The sequence below is a fragment of the Mesocricetus auratus genome, unplaced genomic scaffold (assembly GCF_017639785.1).
Source record: "Mesocricetus auratus isolate SY011 unplaced genomic scaffold, BCM_Maur_2.0 Super-Scaffold_100009, whole genome shotgun sequence".
In the NCBI taxonomy this organism is placed as follows: Eukaryota; Metazoa; Chordata; class Mammalia; order Rodentia; family Cricetidae; genus Mesocricetus; species Mesocricetus auratus.
In genome coordinates, this window is record NW_024429193.1 from 50,540,661 (window position 1) to 50,561,866 (window position 21,206).

At 41.3% G+C, this 21,206-nt stretch overlaps 1 protein-coding gene and 1 pseudogene across 2 annotated transcripts in view; one reads left to right on the forward strand and one right to left on the reverse strand.

The window, feature by feature from the left end:
* The window catches only part of LOC101842885 (acidic mammalian chitinase), a 51,022-nt gene that overhangs the window by 26,946 nt on the left and 2,870 nt on the right, over positions 1-21,206 (reverse strand). Inside the window, exon 2 of one of the 2 annotated variants that reach the window (XM_040752093.1) lies at positions 20,252-20,342. The gene's annotated coding sequence lies outside the window, so the exon portion shown is untranslated. Of the gene's footprint in view, positions 1-18,295; positions 18,409-20,251; positions 20,343-21,206 lie in introns of those variants that run through there. The other variant, XM_005076584.4, reaches the window with a different exon arrangement.
* LOC121142363 lies at positions 17,644-20,567 on the forward strand (annotated as a pseudogene).

Consider the following 21,206-nt stretch of genomic DNA (forward strand, 5'->3'; position numbering starts at 1 on the left):
AAAGAAATCAAAGAGGATACCAGAAAATGGAAAGATCTCCCATGCTCTTGGATTGGTAGGATCAACATAATAAAAATGACAATCTTGCCAAAAGCAGTCTAGAGATTCAATGCAATCCCTATCAAAATTCCAGCACAATTCTTCACAGACCTTGAAAGAACAATAATCAACTTTATATGGAAAAACAAAAGACCCAGGATAGCCAATACAACCCTATACAATAAAGGAACTTCAGGAGGCATCACCATACCTAACTTCAAGCTCTATTATAGAGTTATAGTCCTGAAAACAGCTTGGTATTGGCACAAAAATAGGCAGGTAGACCAATGGAACCGAATTGAAAACCCTGATTTTAACCCACACACCCATGAGCACTTGATTTTTGACAAAGAAGATAAAACTATACAATGGAAAAAAGAAAGCATCTTCAACAAATGGTGCTGGCATAACTGGAGGCTGACATGTAGAAGACTGCAGATAGATCCATGTCTATCACCAAGCACAAAACGTAAGTCCAAATGGGTCAAAGATCTCAACATAAATCCAACCACACTAAAACTCTTGGAAGAGAAAGTGGGAGATACTCTTCAACGAGTTGGTACAGGAGACAGCTTCCTGAACATAACACCAGGGCCACAGACACTGTGATCGACAATTAACAAATGGGACCTCATGAAACTAAAAAGCTTCTGTAAGGCAAAGGACACAGTCAACAAGACAAAAAGGCAGTCCACAGAATGGGAAAAGATATTCACTAACCCCACATCTGACAGAGGGCTAATCTCCAAAATTTAGAAAAACTCAAGAAGCAAGTCTCTCAAACACCAAAGGATCCAATTAAAAGGTGGGGTATAGAACTAAATAGAGAATTCTCAATAGAGGAGGCTAAAATGGCCAAGAGACACTTAAGAAAGTGCTCAACATCCTTAGCCATCAGGGAAATGCAAATCAAAATAACTTTGAGATACCATCTTACTCCTCTCAGAATGGCTAAAATCAAAAACACTGAAGACAATTTACACTGGAGAGGATGTGGAGAGAAGAGAACACTCCTCCACTGCTGGTGGGAGTGCCAACTCATACAGCCACTTTGGAAATCAGTATAGAGATTCCTCAGAAAAATGGGAATCAATCTACCACAAGACCCAGCAATTCCATTCTTGGGTATATATCCAAAAGAGGCAAATTCATACAACAAGGACATCTACTTCACTATGTTCATAGCAGCATTATTTGTAATAGCCAGAACCTGGAACCAACCTAGATGCCCCTCAACTGAAGAGTGGATAGAGAAAATGTGGTCCATTTACACAATGGAGTATTACTCAGCTGAAAAAAAAAACAATGGAATTTTAAAAATCGTAGGTAAATGGATGGCACTAGAAGAAACCATCCTGAGTGAGGTAATCCAGTCACAAAAAGACAAACATGGTATGTACTCACTCATATATGGATTTTAGACATGGATCAGGATAGTGTCAGTCTGCACTTCCACTGACAGAGAGTCTGGGAAACAGGAAATAACCTAAGAGATATGCATGGTACCCCAGAAAGGAGGAATGAGGTAAGATCTTCTGAACAGATGGGGAACATGGCGAGGTGTGGGGGAGTGGGAGCTGGGAAGAAGAGAGGGGGAGAAGAGGAAGAGAGATTAGGTCATGGGGGAACAGGAAGGTTGAGTGGGGAGTAGAATAGGGGGAAGAGGGAATCATAGGTTAGAAGACAGATCAGGCATCAGTGTGACCTCTAGTGATCTAAAGGGATGACACCAACTGGCAAGCTAAGCAATAGTGGAGAGACCACCTCGAATGCCCATTCCTGATAATGAACTTGATGTCTATAACCATCCTGGAGCCTTCATCCAGTGACTGATGGAAGCAGAGGCAAATACACACAGTTAAATACTGAACTGAACCCAAAGAACCCAGTGACAGAGAGAGAGGAGGGAAGAGCAAATTGGCAAAGAACGAGCTGGCAAAACCAGCAGAGACAGTTGATCTGAACAGGGGGAGAGCTCTTGGACCCCAGACTGACAGCTGGGAGGCCAGCATGGGACTGATCCAGACCCCCTGAATGTGAGAGTCATTGAGGAGGCCTGGGCAACCTATGGGGCCCTGAGCAGTGGATCAGTGTTTATCCCTGGCATACAAACAGACATCGAGTGTCCATAACACAAAGAGGGATGCTCTCTCAGCCTGGACTCTTAGGGGAGTGCCTGGACCCTGCCCTGAGTGAAATGACAGACTCTAGATATCCCCTATGTGGAAGCAAATGGCAATAGGGTGGGAGGCTGAGGGGGGTATTTGGGGGAGCTGTGGGAGGAGGGAAGGGAGAGGGAACTGGGATTGACATGTAAAACAGGCCATTTAAAATTATAATAATAAAAAAATCATGGCCTTGTATTTCTTTCCATAATCCTCTGCTATTTTTCAGTCCTCTCTTTAATACAAAATATGACTTCCTGGTTGTTAGTTCAGTCTCTGTGAACTGTTATGAGCCCAGGTTAGTTGATTATGTGATTTTTCTTGTAGTGTCCTTGATCTCTCTGGCTCCTACAATTCTTTCTCCCCTTCCGTGGGATTCCCCAAGCTCCATCTAATGTGTGGCTGCAGGTTTCCATCTGAGATATAGGGATTTTTCTTTCTGTTCTTATCCATTTTGTGTTCTATAGGCTTCTTATATCTGTGTCTTTCCTCAGTTTTGCAATGTTTAATTCTATGATCTTCTTGAAATTACTATTACTGACTTGGGACTCTTCACAATCATTTATGCCTATAATTTGAAGGTTTGGTTTTGCTCATGCTGTCCTACATTTCCTGTATGTTCCTTTCCTGTGTGTTTATTGTTTTATGATATCTTTATCATATTCTGACAATAAAGTTTGCTTTGAATCAGAGGGCAGAAATAGTGACTAGCTGACCAAAATTAACCATAGCAGTCTTGAAAGTTTGAGGACAGATAGGAGACCTAAGCCCTTGTAAATTAAATAACAGGAGAGAAATACCATCACTGGTGACTTCCCCATCACTTCTCTCATCATTCAGGTTGTTACCCTGATAACTGACTCCTGAATTTTTATTGATAAAGAATAATTAGATGAATGCTTCACCCTGTGTCCAACTCAGGACACAAAATTATGAGACAGCTGTTCATCCCTGGTTTTGCAGTCACCACAGCTGCCAGAATTGGCTGGCTTTTCCTCCCTTGCCCCAAACCCTCTGACAAAGTGTGGGATTTCCCTTTTGCAGTCTCTCTACAACTGCTGCATCTGTGGCCCAAACTCTGCAGGCCCCAAACTCTATAGGTGCCTGAACTCCAAACGCCAGAGTTAGCTGCCCACAGCCAGCTGGCTATCCCATCAGGCAGCTCCCACCACATGTGCTCCTTCTGCATGCTCCCTGTGCACTTTTCAGACAGCTGGCTCCTTGGCTCCTTCCACCCATGGTTGGAGGCTTTCTCTAGACCTCCTCCTTATGCTGCTGCCACATAGGTATAGCTGCCTTGACACCTGCTCTGGCTATTATTGTTGTTACAACCACCACCCACTTTCACCTCACAGCTACACATGAGCAGCTGCCGCTGTCCTCAGTCAAACTGTGCACCACCTGTTCTCTGCCCAACTGTGCAGTGACAAGCCTCTTCACACTTCACTGTCATTGTCAACAGATCTGGTGAGACAACTAGAATTCATAAGGTGAAGAATGATATAAAAAAACAACAAAGAAAAAAGGTTTGTTCCCACATTAAAAATAGGAAACAATATTACAATGGAGGGAGCTAGATTTCTGTATGATTTCACAATGGATGGTTTCATAATGGAATAATTAAGTGAAGGGATAATAATTAACTTAGCTAGAATTTACATAGCATCAATTATAATCATCAGTTTGGTCATTCTTGTTTGTTTTCTTACATTAAAATCCAAGTTTTCCCTCCTCACATCTGCTCCATCATCTAGTTGAGGCAGGTCCAAGACACCTCTCTACCCCACACCCCTGTGTCTAGCCTGGGCAAGGTAACTCTCCATATAGAATGGGCTCCACTAAGTCAGTTTGTGCATTAGTATTAAATCTTGGGCCCACTGCCAGGTGGTTCATACATTGTCCCGTCACACCATTGTCATCTATATTAAGGTATTCTAGTTTGGTCCTATGCAGGTTCCCCATTTGTCAGACCTGAGTCAGTGAACTCTCACTAGCTCAAGTCAGATGATTCTGTGGGTTTTCCCATCATGGTCTTGACTCCTTTGTTCATATTTTTGCTCCTTCCTCACTTCAATTGTACTCCAGGAGCTTGGACCATTGGTTAGTTGTGGATTTCCTTATCTGCTTCCATCTGGAAGAGGGTTCAAGCTTCACTGGAGTTATGGATTGTAGGCTGGGTATCATTTGCTTTATGTCTGGTGTCCACTTATGAGTGAGTACATGCATTATTTGTCTTTCTGCTTTGGGGTTACCACCCTTAGGATTTTTTTAAGTTCTGTCCATTTACCTGCAAATTTTAGGATGCTATTTTTTCATACAGCTAAGCAGTACTCCATTGTGTAAATGTACCACATTTTCTTTATTCATTCTTCAGTTGAGGAGCATCTAGTCTGTTTCCAAGGTCTGACTATTACAAATAATATTGCTATGAACATAGTTAAACAAATGTCCTTGTAGTATGAATATGCCTTCTATGGATATATGCCCAACAGTGGTGCTGCAGGGTCTTGAGGTAGGTTGATCCCTAATTTTCTGAGAAATCACCATACTGATTTCCATAGTGGCTGTACAAGTTTGCACTGCCACCAGCAATATATGAGTGTTCCCCTTTCTCCACACCCTCTCTAGAATAAGCTGTCATTTGTGTTTTTTATCTTAGTCATTCTGATAGGTATAAGATGTAATCTCAGAGTGGTTTTGATTTGCATTTCCCTGATGATTAAAGATGTTGAGCATTTCCTTAAGTGTCTTTTTGCCATTTCAGATTGTTCTGTGGAGAAATCTCTATTTAGATATGTACCCCATTTTTATTGGATTATTTGGTAGTTTGATTTCTAGTTTCTTGAGTCCTTTTATATTTTGGAGGTCATCCCTCTGTCATATATGGGGTTGGTGAAGATCTTTTCTCATTCTGTAGGGAGGCGTTTTGTCTTGTTGACCATATTCTTTGCTTTCCAGAAGTTTGTCAATTTCAGGAGGTCCCATCTATTAATTGTTGCTCTTAGAGTCTATTCTACTGGTGCTCTCTTTAGGAAGTGGCTTCCTGTGCCTATGTGTTCAAATGTATTTCCCACTTTCTCTTCTGTGAGATTTAATATGGATGGATTGATATCAAGGTCTTTGATCCACTTAGACTTGAATTTTGTGCATGGTGATAGATACGGATCTATATGCATTCTTCTACATGTTGACAGCCAGTTATACCAGCACCATTTGTTGAATATATTTTCTTTTTCCATTTTATATTTTTAGCTTTTTGTTCAAAATTAGGTATTCTTAGGTGTGTGGGTTGATATTGGGATCTTGGCTTCTATTCCATTACCTACCTTTTGGGTTTTATGCAAATACCAAGCTGTTTTCATTACTATAGCTCTATAGTAGAGTTAGAAGTCAGGGATGGTGATGCCTCCAGAAGTTCCTTTATTGTACAGGACTGTTTTGGCTATCCTGGATTTTTTTTGTTTTCCTAATGAAGTTGACTATTGCTCTTTCAAGGTCTGGGAAGAATTGTGCTGGGATTTTAGTGAGGATTGTATTGAATCTGTAGATTGATTTTGGTATGATTGTCATTTTTACTATGTTGATCCAACCTATCTTCCTTAATTTCTTTCTTTAAAGATTCAAAGTTCTTGTCATACAGGTCTTTCATCTGTTATGTAATCTACACACCTATGAACACCTGATTTTTGACAAAGAAGCTAAAATTATGCAATGGAAAAAAGAAAGCATCTTCAACAAATGGTGCTGGCATAACTGGATGCTGACATTGGTGATATAGAGAAGAGTGCAGATAGTCCATATGTATCCCCATGCACAAAACTTAAGTCCAAACAGATCAAGGGCTTCAGTATAAATCCAGACACACTGATCCTCTTAGAAGATAAAGTGGTAAGTGCCTTTGAACAAATTGGTACAGAAGACCACTTCCTGATCATAACACCAGTAGCACACTGAGATCAACAATAAAAAAAGGGACCTTCTGAAACTGAGAAGTTTCTGTAAAGCAAAGGACACAGCCAACAAGACAAAAAATGGCTTCCCACTGAATGGGGAAAAAATCATCACCAACCCCACATCTGACAGAGGACTAATTTCCAAAATATACAAAGAACACAAGAAGCTAGTCACCAAAACACCATATAATCTAATTAAAAAGTGGGGTACAGAACTAAATAGATAATTCTCAATAGAAGAATCTCAAATGGCTGAAAGAAACTTAAGAAATTGCTCAACATCCTTAGCCATCAGGGAAATGCAAATCAAAACAACTCTGAGATACCATCTTATACCTGTCAGAATGGTTAAAATCAAAAACATCAATGACAGTTTGTGCTGGAGAGGGTATGAAGAAAGGGGACCTCTTCCCCATTGCTGGTAGGAATGGAAACTTGTACAATCACTTTGTAAATCAGTATGGCAGTTTCTCAGATAAATGGAAATCAATCTACCTCTAGACCCAGTAATTCCACTCTTAGGCATATACTCAAAGGATGCACTCTCATACCACAAGGATATCTGTTCAACTATGTTCATAGCAGCACTATTTGCAATATGCAAAACCTGGAAGCAACCTAGATGTCCCTCAAATAAAGAATGGATAAAGAAAATGTGGTACATTTACACAATGGAGTACTACTCAGTATAAAAAAACAATGAAATCTTGTAATTCGCAGGCAAATGGATGAAACTAGAAGAAACCATGCTGAGTGAGGTCACCCAGACACAGAAAGAAAAACATGGCTTGTACTCACTCATAAGTGGATATTAGACATAGAGAAAAAGATAAGCAGCCTGCAGTCCACAACCCCAGAGAAGCTAGGAAACAAGGAGGAACCTGAGAGAGACATACATACATGGACCCCTGAGAAGGGGAAAGGGACAAGATCTCCTGAGTAAATTGGGAGCATGGGGGTAAGGGAGGTAGGAGAAAAAGGAGGGAGAAGAGGAGTGGGGAGAACATGAGGGATCTGAAAGATCAAGTTGGGGAAAGAACAGAGATACTTTAATAGAGGGAGCCATTATGGGCTTAAGGAGAAATCTGACACTAGGGAAATCTCCAGAGATGGACAAGGATGATACCAACTAAGAATCTAAGCAATAGTAGAGAACCTACCTGAAATGTTCTCCCCCTATAATGAGATTGATGACTACCTCAAATACCATCATAAAACCTTCATCCAGTAGCTGATGGAAGCAGAAGCAAGCACCCACAGCTAAGCAATGAGCTGGACTCCTGAAATACAGTTGTAGAGAAGGAGGTGTGATGAGCAAATGGATCAGGACCATGCTGGGGAAACCAACAGAAACTGCTGATCTGGGCAAATGGAAACTAACAGACCCCAGACCGACAGCTGGAGAAGCAGCATAAGACCAAACAAGGCCTCCTGAATATGGGTGTCAGTTGGGAGCCTCGGGCAGTCTATGTGGCTGCTGACAGTTTTATCCCTACTTCATGAATGGTTTTAGGAGCCCATTCCTTATAGAGGGATACTCTCTCAGCCTAGATACATGGGGAAAGGCCTAGATCCTGCCCCAAATAATATGACAAACTTTGATTATCCCCCATGAGAGGCCATACCCTCACTGTGGAGTGGATAGGGAGTGAGATAGGGGGTTGGTGGAGGGAAAGGGAGGATGGGAGGAAGACGGAACTGGGATTGGTATGTAAAATAAGATTACTTTCAATTTACATAAAAATTAATTTAAAAGATTAAAATAGAGCAACAAAGTCTATTTGCAATGGTAAGAGCTGATACTTTTGCCTGAGTGCATAATTAATTTAAGATATCTGCAGAAAAGCTAAGGAAAAAGGCCAAGTATCATATAAAGGCAAACCTATCAGAATTACACCTGACTTCTCCATGGAAACTCTGAAAGCCAGAGGGTCCTGACTAGTGGGAAATTTCAACACACCACTCTCACCACTAGACAGAAATACCAGACAGAAACTCAACAAAGAAGCAAAGGGTATAATAGAAGTAATGACCCAACTGGGATTAACAGACATCTATAGAACATTTCATCCACATGAAAAAGAATATACCTTCTTCTCACCACCACATGGAACCTTCTCAAAAATCGACCACATACTTAGCAACATACCAAAGCGCAGCAGCTTCAAAAAATTAGAATAGCTCCATGCATCTTATCAGATTACCATGCTTTAAAATTAGAATTCAACAACAACACAAATTGCAGAAAACCTACAAACTCATGGAACCAACTGAACCATTCTTGGGTCAAAGAAGAAATAAAAAAGAAATTAAAGACTTCCCAGAATTCAATGAGAATGAAGACACAACATACCCAAACCTATGGGACACTTTGAAAACAGTACTACAAGGAAAGTTCATAGCACTAAGTGCCCACATGAAGAAACTCGAGAATAGTTATACTAGAGAATTAACAGCACAGATGAAAGCTCTAGAACACAAAGAAGCAAACTCCCCCAGGAGGAGTAGATGCCAGGAAATAATCAAATTGAGGGCTGAAATAAATAAAGTAAAACTAGGAAAACAATACAAAAAATCAATGCAACGAAGAGTTGGTTCTTTGAGAAAATCAACAAGATAGACAAACCTTTGTACAAACTTACCAAACAGCAGAGCATGAACATGCAAATTAACAAAATCAGAAATGAAAAGGGGGACATAACAACGGACTCTGAGGAAATTCAGAGAATCATCAGGTCATACTTTGAAAACCTGTACTCCACAAAATTCGAAAACTTAAAGGAAATGGATGACTTCCTGGATAGCTATCACTTGCCAAAATTAAATGAAGAACAGATAAGCAATGTAAATAGACCTATAACCCCTATGGAAATAGAAGAAGTCATCAAAAGTCTCCCAACCAAAAAAAGTACAGGTCCAGATGGCCTCAGTGCAGAATTCTACCAGAAATTCAAATAACAGGTTATACCAATTCTTCTCAAAGTATTCCACACAATAGAAGCAGAAGGCTCATTGCCAAACTCTTTCTATGAGGCTTCAATAACCTTGTTCCCCAAGCCACACAAAGACACAACTAAGAAAGAGAACTTCAGACTAATATCCCTCATAAACATTGATGCAAAAATACTCAATAAAATACTGGCAAATCAGATCCAAGAACACATCAAAACACTCATTCACCACGATCAAGTAGGTTTCATCCCAGGGATGCAGGGAAGGTTCAACATATGAAAATCCACCAATGCAATCCACCACATAAACAACCTGAAAAACAAAAATCACATGATCATCTCACTAGATGCTGAAAAAGCTCTATTATAGAGCTATAGTCCTGAAAACAGCTTGGTATTGATGCAAAAATACTCAATAAAATACTGGCAAATCGGATCCAAGAAAACATCAAAACAATCATTCACCACGATCAAGTAGGATTCATCCCAGGGATGCAGGGATGGTTCAACATATGAAAATCCATCAATGTAATCCACCATATACACAAGCTGAAAACCTTGAAAGAACAATAATCAATTTTGTATGGAAAAACAAAAGCCCCAGGATAGCCAAAACAACCCTGTTCAACAAGGCAACGTCCGGAGGCATCACCATCCCTGACCTCAAGCTCTATTACAGAGCTATAGTCCTGAAAACAGCTTGGTATTGGCACAAAAATAGACAGGTAGACCAATGGAATCGAATTGAAAATCCGGGTATTAACCCACACACGTACGAGCATCTGATCTTTGACAAAGAAGCCAAAAGTATACAATGGAATAAAGAAAGCATCTTCAACAAATGGTGCTGGCATAATTGGAGACTGGCTTGTAGAAGAATGCGGATCGATCCATGTTTATCGCCATGCACAAAACTTAAGTGCAAATGGATCAAAGACCTCAACATAAATCCAGCCACACTGAACCTCTTAGAAGAGAAAGTGGGTGGTACCCTTGAACGAATTGGTACAGGAGACAGCTTCCTGAACATAACACCAGTAGCACAGACAGTGAGATCAACAATTAATAAATGGGATCTACTGAAACTGAGAAGCTTCTGTAAGGCAAAGGACACAGTCAGCAAGACAAAAAGGCAGCCCACAGAATGGGAAAAAATATTCACTAATCCCACATCTGACAGAGGGTTGATCTCCAAAATTTACAAAGAACTCAAGAAGCAAGTCTCCAAAACACCAAAGGACCCTATTAAAAAGTGGGCTGCAGAACTAAATAGAGAGTTTTCAATAGAGGAGTCTAAAATGGCTGAGAGGCACTTGAGAAAGTGCTCAACATCCTTAGCCATCCGGGAAATGCAAATCAAAACAACTCTGAGATACCATCTCACTCCTGTCAGAATGGCTAAAATCAAAAACACCAATGACAATTTAAGCTGGAGAGGATGCGGTGAAAGGGGGACACTCCTCCATTGCTGGTGGGAGTGCCAACTGGTTCAGCCACTTTGGAAATCAGTATGGAGATTCCTCAGAAAAATGGGAATGAACCTACCGCAAGACCCAGCAACTCCACTCTTAGGCATATATCCAAAACATGCCCATTCATACAACAAAGATGTCTGTTCCACTATGTTCATAGCAGCTTTATTTGTAATAGCCAGAACTTGGAAGCAACCTAGATGTCCCTCACCCGAAGAGTGGATAGAGAAAATGTGGTACATCTACACAATGGAGTACTATTCAGCAGAAAAAAATAATGGAATCATGAGATTCACAGGCAAATGGATGACACTAGAAGAAACCATCCTGAGTGAGGTAACCCAGTCACAAAAAGAGAAACATGGCATGTACTCTCTCATACATGGATTTTAGACATAGATCTGGGGAGTGCCAGCCTACAATCCTATGGCCAGAGAGTCTGGGAAACAGAAACTTTATTTAGTGGCTGATCGAAGAAGAGACAGACTCCCTTGGTTAAGTACTGAGCTGAACTCAAGAAAGCCAGTAACAGAGAGGGAGGACTGATGATCAAAGGGATTAAGACTGGGCTGGTTTAACCCCCAGAAACAGCTGACCAGACAAAGGTTAACTCTTGAAACCCAGGCATCAGCCTGGGAATCCAGCATGGGACTGATCAAGACCCCCTGAATCTGGGTTCAGTGAGGAGGCCTAGGGAATCTATTGAGCCTTGGGCAGCTGATCAGTACCCATCCCAAGTATACACACGGACTTTGGATTCCCATAGAACAATGTGAGGTGCACTCTCACCCTGAACTCTTGGGGAAGGGTCTAGGCCCTGCCCTATATGAAATGACAGACTATGCACACCCCCATGGAGGGCCTCACCCTCCCTGGGGAAATGAGGGGATAACGGGGGGGGGGCGGGTTGGGGGAGGGCACGAGAGGAAGGGAGGGAATGGGAGAGGGACCTGGAACTGACTTGTGAAGCAACCTCGTTTCTTATCTAAATTTAAACTGGAAAATAAAATTAAAAAATAAAAATAAAAAAACAAGCTGAAAAACAAAAATCACATGATCATCTCACTAGATGCTGAGAAAACCTTTGACAAAATCCAACACCCCTTCATGATAAAGGTATTGGAGAGATCTGGCATAACAGGGAAATACTTAAACATAATAAAAGCTATATACAGTAAACCAACAGCTAACATCAAACTAAATGGACAGAAACTCAATGCAATTCCTCTAAAATCAGGAACAAAACAAGGCTATCCACTCTCTCCATACCTTTTCAACATGGTACTTGAAGGTCTAGCCATTGCCATACAACAACAAAGGGGGATCAAGGGGATACAAATTGGGAAGGAAGAGGTCAAACTTTCACTGTTTGCAGATGATATGATAGTTTACATAAATAGCCCAAAGAACTCTACCAGGGAACTCTTACAGCTGATTAACACCTTCAGCAAAGTGGCAGGCTACAAGATCAACTCAAGAAAATCAGTAGCCCTACTATATACAGATGATAAAAGAGCTGAGAAAGAAATCAGAGAAACATCGCCCTTTACAATGCCACAAACAACATAAAATACCTTGGGGTAACGCTAACCAAACAAGTGAAAGACCTGTATCGTAAGAACTTTGAATCTTTAAAGAAAGAAATTAAAGGAGCCCTCAGAAAATGGAAAGATCTCCCATGCTCTTGGATAGGAAGGATCAATGTAGTAAAAATGGCAATCCTGCCAAAAGCAATCTACACATTCAATGCAATCCCCATTAAAATCCCAGCACAATTCTTCACAGACCTTGAAAGAACAATAATCAATTTTGTATGGAAAAACAAAACACCCAGGATAGCTAAAGCAACCCTGTTCAACAAGGCAACGTCCAGAGGCATCACCATCCCTGACCTCAAGCTCTATTATAGAGCTATAGTCCTGAAAACAGCGTGGTATTGGCACAAAAATAGACAGATAGACCAATGGAACCGAATTGAAAACCCGGCTATTAACCCACACACGTATGAACATCTGATCTTTGACAAAGAAGCTAAAAATATACACTAACCCCACATCTGACAGAGGGTTGATCTCCAAAATTTACAAAGAACTCAAGAAGCAAGTCACCAAAACACCAAAGGATCCAATTTAAAAGTGGGCTGCAGAACTAAATAGAGAATTTTCAATAGAGGAGTCTAAAATGGCTGAGAGGCACTTGAGAAAGTGCTCAACATCCTTAGCCATCCGGGAAATGCAAATCAAAACAACTCTGAGATACCATCTCACTCCTGTCAGAATGGCTAAAATCAAAAACACCAACGACAATTTATGCTGGAGAGGATGTGATGAAAGGGGAACACTCCTCCATTGCTGGTGGGAGTGCCAACTTGTTCAGCCACTTTGGAAATAAGTATGGAGATTCCTCAGAAAAATGGGAATCAATCTACCACAAGACCCAACAACTCCACTCTTAGGCATATATCCAAAAGATGCCCAATCATACAACAAGGATGTCTGTTCTACTATGTTCATAGCAGCATTATTTGTAATAGCCAGAACTTGGAAGCAACCTAGATGCCTCTCAACCGAAGAGTGGATAGAGAAAATGTGGTACATTTACACAATGGAGTACTATTCAGCAGAAAAAAATGGAATCCTGAGATTGCAGACAAATGGATAACACTAGAAAAAACCATCCTGAGTGAGGTAACACAGTCACAAAAAAGAGAAACATCGCATGTACTCTCTCATATATGGATTTTAGGTATAGATCTGGGGAGTGCCAGCCTACAATCCCATGGCCAGAGAGTCTGGGAAACAGAAACTTCATTCAGTGGCTGATGGAAGAAGAGGCAGACTCCCACAGTTAAGTACTGAGCTGAACTCTAGAAAGCCAGTATCAGAGAGGGAGGTCTGATGACCAAAGCGATTAAGACTGGGCTGGTTTAACTCCCAGAATCAGCTGACCTGACAAACGTTAACTTGATGCCTGGGAACCCAGCACGGGACTGATCAAGACCCCCTGAATGTGGGTGTCAGTGAGGAGGCCTAGGTAATCTATTGAGCCTTGGGCAGTAGATCAGTACACACGGACTTTGGACTCCCATCCAACAATGTGAGATACACTCTCACCCTGAACTCTTGGGAGAGGGTCTAGGCCCTGCCCTGGATGAAATGACAGACTATGGTCACCCCCAGGGAGGGCCTCACCCTCCCTGGGGAAATGAGGGGATAATGGGGGATTGGGGGAGGGCATGGGAGGAGGGGAGGGAAAGGGAGAGGGACCTGGAACTGACTTGTGAAGCAACCTTGTTTCTAATCTAAATTTAACCTTAAAAATAAATTTAAAAAAAAGAAATTAAAACCAAATTCAATTGAATCTTAGCATTGCAAAAATCCTTTTGTATTAAGTACCAAGTCAACAAGTTACATTCCAGATATATCACATTGTTTTAGGAATGATTATTCATATTCACATTTAATGCATGTTTTAATTGAGAGAATCATACATTGTATTTTAATCATAACTTCCTCTCTCTTGTCTTCTCCCACATCCACCTCTGATTCCATACCCACCTAACCTTGTGTGAATCACACACACACACACACACACAGTTCCAATTAGTGCTGTCTACTCTTGGTTGTATGACCATCCACTGGAGCACATCCCACCTATAAGGGACTACACCCTTAAAGAAAGCTAACTTTTCCTGGAAACTATCGATTACCAATCATTCCTTCAGGGATGGAATTTCTTGACAACCTCCTAATTCCATGCTGGTATTTTGTCTGGTTGAACTTGCACAAATCTTTGTATATTAAGTGCTCTATGATAAAAGTATCATAAGTGTCATGATCTTTATTTTACAGATAAGAAACTAAGGATCAATCATAGATGCCTGTGTATCTAACAATGGAGTTCAATGCCAGGAGCAATTATATGAGACAATCTGTTGTTATTGGAGTAACTCATGCTCTGTGGCAAATATTGGGTTTATGCTTAAAATAAGAATAAGGCAAAATCGTTGGCTTTAAAGAACACACAATATGAAGCAGAAGACTGAAACATAACCAATAATTTCAGATACATGATTATGATAAATGCCATGGTAAGGGTCACAGAGTACAAGAGAAACCCAGAGAAGTTTGTGTGAAGCAGGATCAGAAAGAGTTTACCCCAGTAAGTTATGCTTAATCACGGTCTTGGAAAAACACTAGTGTTCCCCAATCAGGTCAGAACAGACAGGTCACAAATGAAGACACAAAGATCAATGGTCATGTGATTGGGAGAAAGATTATGAGCTTTCACAGATAGGCCAGAATCTGACCATGTGTGTCCTTTAGCTAAAGAATTGGGAATTCTCCCTTGAGATAATTGGAAACGCTGAGAAGGATTGTATACAGTAGAGAAATATGACCAAACTTTTGGTTTTGACTATTGCTCTGACATTAGCCACAAACAAGTAGAGTCATCAGGCAAAGTTTGAGTGGAAGCTACCGATGCAAATTAAGGGACAGGTGATCAGAGGGAATCAATCCTTTTACACTGAGGGAAGGAGGGCGAACGCAGAGAGGTTTGTAGAAATCAGTGGGACCTGGGGATCAGTTTATAGTAGAAAATAATAGAAGACTCCAAGTTTTCTAATTTAAAGAGCTGTAAGGACATAAATGGGATGGTTAGATGGTAAATACAGCAAAAGGGTGGGTCTGGAGTGGGAGAATTGATTCCTTTGCATCTGAACATATTGGCATATCTAAATGGCATCAGATGAATACAAATCTAGAGCTCATGTGAAAGAACTTGACTTGATGGACTGGTGTTATCAGCGACAGGGATGATCACCAAACAAAATGAATGAATTATCAAGCCAAAGATGACAGATGGCTTTTCATTTATTCCATTCTTTTCTTCTATTTTCTACTCCTTTTTGGCAGAATCTCTACCACTGTCCTATATGTACAACGACACATTATTTCCATCTGGTGCCATATACTAGATCGTCGGGTAGCCTCTGGAGTTTCAACACTAACTCAGAGGCAACCAGTTTACTTTTGTTCAATAGCTGTGAGTATCTGACACAGTAACTCCATTCCTTTATTTTTATTTGTATTTATTCTTTGGTAATTTCATACATAAATCAATTTACTTAGATCATACTCATTACTTTCCCCACCACTACTCCCTTTTAGTTCTCTCCAGACTTCCCTCATCCCACTCCCAAATTTAGGGTTTCCATTTTAAGAGGCAGATGGCTGCTGCTCATATTTACATGGGTGGATATCGCCATCTACTGGTCTATGAGGTAATTACCACGGGCTATACTGCTGAGGAAAATTGATTCTCTTTCCCACTGTAGCCAATAGCTCCTCACCTAAGGGTGAGACCTCCTGAAGCTCTTCCCACTCCATACTGAAATGTTGATTGGCTTGACCTTGTGCCAGTCTTGTGGAAACAATAACTCACAACTGTTGTGAGTTCATGGATGCAACAGCCCCATCATAGCCAGAAGGCATTATTTTTCAGCAATCTTCCCCAACCTCTGGCTCACCCCATTTGCTCCAATGTTCCCTGCACTTTGGGAAAGTGGGGTGTGAGCCAGATATCCCATTTTGAGCAGAACACTCCACGGTCACTTCTTCTCTGCATGTCCACCAGTTTTGTGAGTCTGCATTCCTTGTCATTTGCTGCATAGAGATATGAGGGTTGCACTAGTCTGTGGGTACATGGATAAGTAATTTAGGAGGCAGTTTGATACTATTTTCCTTGGGAAGACAGGAGTTGTGGAGGCAGTTTGATACTATTTTCCTTGGGAAGACAGGAGTTGTAGAGCCTATGACTCCCAAACTCACAGGTTGTTGGCCGCACTTACAGAGCCATCAAGTTCTAGTGGGTAACCAACAGCAACGGTAATACCCTGCATTGTTCAGGGAGTCTCTGGGACCCCCTGACCAACAGCTTGAAAAGCCCATATCCCACATCCAGCACTGGGTTTTCTGTTTGATAACCTATGTCTTCCCATGTGTAGGTAACTCCAATTAGGCCTTTAAATAAATGTCTTTGGGGAAGCTTATAAAACAGTAGGTTTCTATGTGGTTTTGAAAACCACTCTAAGTGTTAGTTATCCTTCCTCTTACCCCATTGTACTCTGCACTAACATCCCACTCCACACTTACCCCCTCCCCAGTATTTCCCTTTCCCCCTCCAGATTATCTGTTGTCTACTATCCTACCTCTTACCTCCCCCACCCATTAAACTCAGTCTCCCATCCTTGTGCCCTAAGGGCCCCTTTCCAGTTTCCTGGCTTCTACAAACCATCTCTACTTTCAATTGAAACATGCCTCCAGGCAAAAGTTGTAGGTCTGCCCGCTACAACAGTGCAATAAAAACCATATACCTTGCAATATTTCAAGAGAGCTCTAACACCCTTCTTATAATGCTTCTTCATCTAGTAAAATGGCCTCTAGTAAAATTACCACTAGCACACATGGAAATTTCTGCAAGCATTCTGTTGAAAGATGACCCGTCACTCCATAATAAGGCAATTATAAGAGCTGACCCCAATACTTATGTAAGATTAAAGTCACAAAAAATAGGTTACCATCTAGCACTGAATTGTACCTGTCACCCAGCCATCACCACCTTCTCCCTTAGTTAAGTTTGCATTTCATTCAATGAGATGTTGGTCCTAAGATATACTTCAGCTACTGGAAAAGGAGAAAGCTTTCACCACCACCAAAAGCTGGATTTTCGGAACTGCATCAAGGGATGGATGCTTCAGAATGTGGTGATGGTGGCAAAGCTCTCAGTCATCTGGGATCTAGATTTCAGATGGCTGGCCACTGACCTTAGATGGGACATGGTGAAGTTTCCTAAACCCCATGAATATTAAATGGCTGTTAATACCATCTACTGGCTTTATTGAGATGATGACAGACTAAGTAAAACAAAATGTGCAGGTGCAGGTGCTTCTCGGTGTGTGTGTGTGTGTGTGTGTGTGTGTGTGTGTGTGTGTGTGTGTGTTATTAGAAGAGCTGAAATGAACTTATGATGTTCTCTACTGTACTTTAATATTCTGTAGGAAATGCGTGAAGCTTTTGAACAAGAAGCCTTTCAGAACAAGAATCAAAGGCTGATGATCACTGCTACAGTGGCTGGTGTCATCCTCACCATCCAGTCTGGCGATGAGACCCCCCAATTGTCACAGTAAGTGATCTACCACATTCTGGAATTCTTGTGGGAGTGTAAGCAGCAGATCTTCATCCTAGGGATGTTTTGCTGCACATGAACTTTGTTAATAGGCTTCAAAAGGGTGCGTTTTCCTGGCACGGGCATGACAAATGACCATCAGAAATTATTTAAATAATATTCTTTGTCCACAGCTCCCTAGACTATATCCAGGTCATGACTTACAATCTCAATGGCTCCCAAGATGGCTACACTGAGGAAAACATTCCCCTTTACAAATCCCTAAGTGACACTGGTACCAACACTTTCCTCAGTGTGGTAAGAGCCCTATACAGATGCAAATGCAAACTAGAAATGGTCCAAATAATGAGAGGTTCATCATAAAATTTTGATTATACAGCATTCTTGTATACCTCATTAACCACAGCAAAATACTAAGTATTTTGGAAAGAAAAATAATAAATTATCAATAAATAATTTGAACAGTTAGGACAAGGAACTAACATAGCCCAGCACATGTCACTAGCTCCTGAAGGCCTATAGCTAACCTTGTGCCATTGCAGGATTACATCATGACCTACTGGAATGAAAATGGAGCAGATACTGGGAAGCTCGTTGTTGGATTCCCAGCATATTGGCAAACCTTCACCCTGAGTGACCCCTCCAATACTGGAATCTGTGCCCCTACCATTAGTGTTGGTGTACTAGGGCCATACAGAGAAGAATCTGGCATCTGGGCCTATTATGAGGTCAGTACATTATCTTACAGTGCTCTGTGACTATCAGGCCCAGAGCTGTGCTACTGGGGATAGAAATCTACTGAATTTGAATGCTCATTATGTCCAGTATCTACCTACTATAAGCAGAGTATCATTCCAAATGCTTGGAAGTTTTGTATCTACAGTCTATATTTACTAAATTGAAGAGTGGTTAGCAATAGATAATATCCCTTTATGCAACTGGAACGTTCTTAAGTCTATTTACATGGATAAATGAACATATGTTACATATTACTACAGATTCTAAAAACCCAACCCTAAAATATGGACGGCAAATGAGCATTTGAAAACAGCATGAGCTAAAGGTGTTACTCAGTGGTCTAGATCTTGCCTTAATGAGTATGGCAAGTGTCATTCACTTTAAAAATGTATCATAGTGTACAATGATATGAATGTTTCTGTCTGCTATGGTGCTGTCTATATAAAGCTGTTATATCAACTTTCAGAATGCAGAGGCAAAGGAGCCAACCGTTTGAAGTCTGGGCTATAGACTGAGAGTCTATACCAAAAAGCAAATAAATAATTAAAAAGCATGGACTATGGATGAAGCTCAGTTGCAGAGTACTTATGTAGCATGAGCAATACCATGAGTTTCATCCCCAGAACCACAAAATGAAAAATACCTCAGACTTCTTTACTCAAAATAAAACCCACTAGAAAACTGAGGAAAACTCCCCTAGACATATACATTAAAGGAAGAAAAAAACAAAGCATATTTTTCTCTCTTTCATGACATAATACTTAAAGGATTATTATCTCTTGACCTTTAAAGATTTGTACCTTCCTGAATGATGGAGCCACTGAGGCCTGGGATGCTGCTGAGGAAGTGCCCTATGCCTATCAGGGCAACAAATGAATTGGTTATAATAATGTCAAGAACTTTCGTATCAAGGTAAGTCTGTCCCATGGATGTTCTGAGGCCCCAACCCTGAGTTTCAAGAAATCAAATGATTACTGTTATCCTTTATCCTTCAACAGGCTGAATGGCTTAAACAGAACAGACTGGGAGGTGCCATGTTATGGACCCTTCACATGGATGACTTCTCTGGTGCTTTCTGCAACCAGGAACAGTTTCCCCTGACATCTACCTTGAAGAATGCTCCCAGAGTGCACAGTAAAAGTATGTAACACCAGGGACATGCCAAGGGTATGCAAATATTCCTCCAACTGGAAGGGAGCCTTGACATGCATATTCCCCTTGCCCATGAAGACTCTTCCTACTTCATCCCACTGCTCTTGCTCAAGTGACAGTCACTGAGCTTTTATAAACCCTCAACTTCCATGTCAGGGAAGGTACGCCTTCAAGGCAAACCAAGAATACCTGGAAGCAGGGTCCAGGTCTGCTAGGTCTTGAGGTGTGCAACAGTCTACAGATATTGTGCTGGCCATCACCATAAGCATCTACAGCTCTATGGAACTGTTCTTTGATGTCTCACTCACCCCTCTCTGGGGAGATTTAACAGGAAGGTTCAACAGTAATCTCATGTCACTATACATATTTTTTAGTATTTTTACCTGGATCTTCAAAACTTCTTACTTTACATCGTAGATACATTTTTTTCATTCCAAGTCGAGCTATCTTTGAGTCAAAGTAGGAAGACAGGGAAATGTGTGAGGACTTGGGTTGCTATAACTTCTTAAATCCTGAGCATAGAACTATCCTCTGACCTAACCCAGTCAAGGTCACCATGCCCATACTTTTCTTCACCGACAGTGGCAGTGTACCTTCTCATGAGGGTCCCTGCTCATCACTTTGTGTTGTTCCTCAGGTTGCATGGCATCTGTTTCAGATCTTCAACAAGTAAACGCTGCTCCCCTAGACAGTAGAAGTAAGGGCTTGAAGAGAAACCCTGAGAACATAGGTTCTGTGTCATCTATGCCAGGGGGGTGATCAAATTGCCTCTGGCACTGCCCAAATGAATCTCATCCAAGCACAATTTCCAAATGAACCTTCTCCTCAAAACAGCCGGTTATGAAGAAACCAGTCAGTCATTAACTTGTCCCTGTCAGCTTTCCCCAGGGCTCTGGAGTCTCCTTTCCTCCTCACAAAGGTCATCTTGAATCTACCTAAAGTACTAAAATAAAATCAGTAGTCAAACATGAGTTTCCCTTGAGGGGTTTTGTGATTTGGTGAAAACCCTTTCTCAGTGTGCAAATACCAGCTGCTTCTGATGAAAAGTGGAGAGACTGTGTGAGAATGTAGTGAAGCCATCATGCTACAGTCTTCTGTCTGTCTGTGTACATCTGCATGATGTCTGAGGCTGTGAGAATGAAATGGTTGGTGCACAGGACAAGATGAGGACATTTACAAGAAAGGTCTATAGTATGAGAGTTCTCAGAATGGAGCCGTAGTGACCCCTGGACATATGAGCATATGCTGCTCTGCTTGCCTTGTCCAAGACTGGAAGCCCAGAACATCATCCTACGTCTGCTCAAGGCCAAGTGCTGCTCTGGTGTTTCCAGGATTGGTATCTGTGCAGTGGGTTCATCATGGAGGAGCAGTGGATGCATCACAGGGTATCTGCCCGGAATATGAGCAGGCAGGATCCTTTTCTGAGAAAATGTACTTTACTTAAAACATAGATGTGGCAGCCAGCTGCTGTCACCCCTCACTCACATGGTTGTCTGATTAACTGGTCACTAGACCCAATGGAGCAGATTAGATTACCACTTCCTGGAA